Genomic DNA, 5,055 nt, shown 5'->3' with positions numbered 1-5,055 from the left:
TCGGCTCGCCCGCCGTCGGTGCACAGAGCTGGCCGGCTCCGCACCGCCTGATGCCTGACGCTGCTGCGCCGCAACGAGCTCATGTCAGCCTTCCACCGGCATCATTAAACTATTGGCCGTCAAGTTGGGGACGATATTGGCTACCCTCTTGATTATGACTAACATGAATGAAAGGTTAAGGTGGAATGAATACGTCTCTAAACTGCCCGAGGTCACAGTTCGATATTGAGGACCGTTCAAAGTCTGACATTCCGATTTCTTTATCTGGATGTTGTGCTAATTGCCATACGCGGTGCATTTCTAAGTCATACAGGCGGAAACGATTTAAGCCAATCGCCAATGCGTGTCAACGTCATATCGTATCAACATTGTGTCAACCTTGCAGCAAGTACATAACTGAGGCATAGATTTTTAGTTCCAAAATGTGCTGTCGGACCGCTCCGCCAGATGAATGTGGAAGTCTGCCCATCTTCGTCATCAATCAATCGAACTCTTTGGGTTTCAGGGTCGTTCCTTGGCCTTGGGAGGTCAAAATATGGGGCAAAGGGATGCATGTAAATGCAGCATATGTACGTAATGCATATGCTCGTTGGCAAATGTACGTAAGCAGATGATCGTAATGTAAATGTCTGTTACCGCCAATATACGAAAAACGTTCTGTTGTCATTTGCATCGCCGCTGATCGTAAGCACAGATGTTGTTGCCGATAATGTTCGCATCACATTCATTCATGTCGCAGATGTTAGCAAACGCAAATGTTTGTGAATGCAGATGTTCGTACCGCCATTGTTCGGCAATGCTAATGTACGCATTTCAATAGCTCAAACCGTGAATGTTCGTAAACACTAGTGCTCATGTGGTGGATGTTCGTAGACGTAAATGTAATGTACACAGACAGACAAACATATCCCGTAATCTAAATGTTTAGATATCGTCGTTATCAACCTTGCTAGGCCAGACCAAACTGCACCCACTCGCAACCCAGAAGACCCCCAGATAGCGGAGAATAGTTTCGAAAAATGAGCTGGGGAACAATGAAAAATGAGAAAAAAAATGTAACCCAAAAGTACGCCAACAAGTGGCTTTTCGACCGGCCCACTTTTTCTCAAAACTGGTGCCGAAGTTAGGAGAACTGAAGCCCATCTCACCTAAATGGAAAATTGCACCCCTCCCTATCTAGCGCAGGACCGTCATCATATGTGTCGTTACGCCATGCCTGACTTGAAAAACACCCTATCCAACGTCAGCGATGGACCTTTTTCGAACCTGATGGGCCCCTTTCTGAGAATGCGACCAACCTTTTATCGAATCTCAGAATCAATAGGGGCTCGCCATAGGTCAAAAAGGATCCATTTCACGGCAGAAGCCGACGTGCAAGTTTTAGGCTGGAAAGTGACCCATCTCTGACCGATCAGGAGAGGCACATTGTGGGCTCACGAAGAATCCCTTTCAGGTCTGCAAACGGTCTATCCTAGACTCAGAAAGGCCTCTCAGATCGGGAAAAAACTCGAGCTCTAGGGATATTTCACAAAAATGGGATAAAGTAAACGCACTGGAGCACGAATTACGTGAGTGTAGACTTAAAGTTGTGATGGAAAGGCTCTCTGATCCCAGAAACCCATGTATTCAAAGATAAAGTCCCTGAATCTGAGAAGTGGCCGGGGCCAGATAGCCTTTGAATCTGAGAAGTGGCCGGGGTCAGACAGTCTCTGCATCTGAGCGGTGAACGGGCCAGACAGCCTCTGCATCTGAGCGGTGAACGGGCCAGACAGCCTCTGCATCTGAGCGGTGAACGGGCCAGACAGCCTCTGCATCTGAGCGGTGAACGGGCCAGACAGCCTCTGCATCTGAGCGGTGAACGGGCCAGACAGCCTCTGCATCTGAGCGGTGAACGGGCCAGATAGCCTCTGAATCTGAGTGATCGCGGCCGAGAAGGGACCGGGGCCGGGAGCAATAGGAGTTGATGAATTTCAGAAATAACCGAGGGCGGCGCCACCGGAGAGCGGGGGGGGGGGGGGGGAGGACATGTCCCACTCCATCGTCGGGTAGGAAAGGACAGTTCCCCCTATCTGACCAACCTTCTGGCTGGATAAAATATATTCTTCGCAAAGGTTTTCACCAAGGAGTCCCTATTTCCTATCAACACCATACTGAACTTTCCTCACATCGGGAGGGTTACCTTGCTACGAATACTAGAGCGATACTACTAGGACTCCAAAAGACCACTCGGTGACATTCTCCTGTCCTGGCCGTTCAAATCAATGCCTTTCGTGCCTGGAGTTTAAAGCGTGATTAGGAGGTGGTCGAATCATCACATACCCGCTGTGCTCGCGTCACGCCACTGAGTCGATCACATTTGGGTCAGGAGTCATCACATCATCACATCAGTGGTCACATACCCGCTGCGCTCGCGTCACGCCGCTGAGTCGATTACATTCGAGTCAGGAGTCATCCCATCATCACATCAGTCATCACCTACCCGCTGTGCTCGCGTCACGTCGCTGAGTGGATCACATTCGGGTCAGGAGTCATCACATCAGCACATCAGTCATCACATCCCTGCGTCCAGGAGTGCAGCCAGCATTGGCTGGAGGAGGGGGACTTGTTTACGAGAGAACCCCAGCCCCAATGCCAGTACCTGCTCCCTGCAAACAGACTGACAGACCCTCAAATGGTCATACATAGGTACATTACCTACCGTATTAATGAGCTATCGATGCTGGTTTGCCCTGGTGCCCTAAACAACTGTTTCAGCTGCGTGCCATACGTGTTCACTCGGCTATCCGCTGGTCTTGTTGCTAGGTTGCGACTGTTGGACTCCTATACCGATACTCCCGGATACCGAGCGCAGCCTACGGTAGTGTTTGCGAGATCTAAAACCATAATAGTTTTCCTGATGACCAGATTTCGAAATTGTATTCAAAAGTGTCGTAGTGAAAAACTGTCCACGAACCTGACGGGAGGGGAGGAGGGTCAAAACTTTATGGCCCCCTTGGCTGCACCACTGCTTGCGTCGATCCCGAGCCAACAGTCCCGGTCAGGTCAGAGCATCCCCGCGTCGGGGAGGGGGCCGATGTTTGATATATCCCTCTGAAGGCCTCTGGATCGAACAGGCCTCCCCGACCCCCTTGTCGTCTTGACGGCCAGCAGGTACCCCGGGCTGGGACGGAAAGGCTCTTCACCCTCTGGCCAGGTGAGGTAATATGATGCCTACAGTTCTATCCATGGGGTCCCTTGCCCGATAAACGCAGAAGGGTTTTCTTGGTGTTCAATGAGATGGATCAAAACAAGATAAGACATTTATTGAGCTTGTCAATAAATACCCGCCTGAAAATATCACGGCTGTTCCAGGATCGAATAGCGCAAAAGTCTTGAGCACGCACGCTCGCAAACTTAACGAGCACAAACGACGCTCAGTGTTGCAGGCTCCGCACAGCCGGGAGGCTTCAGCCGCCGCGGCTAACACCAGACGGAGGGCTCGTGGTCGGAGGTGTCTGGCTTCAATAGCTTAGGTTTTTAGTATCGCGTAACATCTCCTTGATAATTTTTAAATGGGAACACTGGGGTCTGCTACCGCCCTGTTCGTCTTACGACGCACAAAACTTTTACGGGTGTAGAGCTACACCAAAACCTCTTTCCCATGCAATTTTACGTTATTTTGGTCGCACGAAGGAACAGCGAGGCATATTACGCATACAGAGTCGATTCGGAACCGAACCAGCACTCCGCTCCAGTTTCTTGATGCTGATCTATTCGCTAAAAGCTCAGAACTTAAAAACTCGTAATGGGTCGGGTTAATGCTGAGACAAACTTTACAGTATCACTGAAGTGATTTCCTCAGAGCCATCAAACGATTTCAGAACATTCTAAAAATAAACCTGTTTGTCGTGAAGGAACGATGGTGTCGGATGGAGCGCCGTTCCGCGGGTGAATAAGTGCCTCACCAAATACCTATATAGGCTCAGCACGCTTGCATCCAACCAGGGGCCTCAAAACTGGCAGCCGTCATCACCGCCACGCCGACCCAACAGTGTCTCTGTTCACCGGGCCGCACAGCTTCGTGAGCCGGCCGGCACCAGCGACGTACGGCTGCCTCGCGCACGCCGCTGACGACCACTCCCCAGTCCCCAGGGGACACTGCTCCGTCACACGCCTCGCGACCGGGGCTCACCCCACACATGTCACACACGTCACAGCAGGCGCAACCAGTCAAGTCAAGGCGCACATTGGTATTGTCCTATTAGAACGCAGGGTGACAGAAAACGCGCCACGAGAATGCACCGCGGTATGATGGTGAGCGATGACTCATGCGTACTAGACGACTCAGCGGGGCTCCGACCGAGCGCCGGCCGACCTCGCCGGCCAGCTGAGCGGCCCTGGTACGGAGTCGCCAACCGGGATCGTTCTCACCCCACTGCCGCAGCCACCGGTGCACGCGATCGAATAGGGTGCGAATAAAGCGCGCTTGAAGGGTCTCCAAGCCTAGAAAGGCGTAGCTTCATTACAATTCCAGAACAGAAGTAAATCTGATTATGTCACGCTAACCTGGCGCTGAATCACAATTAGTTATGACGAGTTCAAACCTTGCGTCAGGATTTTAGCAGTCCGTACCAAGTCAACCCACAGCTTGGAAAGTCACATCGAATATCAGGCAACATTGCCCCGGCATTCTGATTGCAATGGCCCGAATGCAGCACCACGTAACAACACAGACCACGAGGATGATGATTGAAATGCTGATGACTTCCCAACTTCGCTATTTCCGGAATGTTTGGAGTGGCTGATCAGCTGCACAGAAACAGAGGGCTAAAAACGGAACTATGATGGCCGCACCGTAGTTCAGCATCCTCTGCCCGCATCCTCTTAACAACCATGCGTCTTCCCGCGCTGCCCGAGTTGGGTTGGGCTGGAAAACTAGATAAGATCACAGTGCGGGGTATGATGATGCGGAACATTCTGTGGAACATCCGTGGGCCCGCGGCGTGGCGCAGCGTGCGAGCGGTCGTGCCTCGATGTCCCCGCGTCACTCGGAGCCCAGCTGGCGGTTCTCTGCTA

Source organism: Pollicipes pollicipes, unplaced genomic scaffold (assembly GCF_011947565.3).
Source record: "Pollicipes pollicipes isolate AB1234 unplaced genomic scaffold, Ppol_2.1 Scaffold_4881;HRSCAF=5763_pilon_pilon_pilon, whole genome shotgun sequence".
Classification (NCBI taxonomy): domain Eukaryota; kingdom Metazoa; phylum Arthropoda; class Thecostraca; order Pollicipedomorpha; family Pollicipedidae; genus Pollicipes; species Pollicipes pollicipes.
This window is presented reverse-complemented; position numbering follows the sequence as displayed.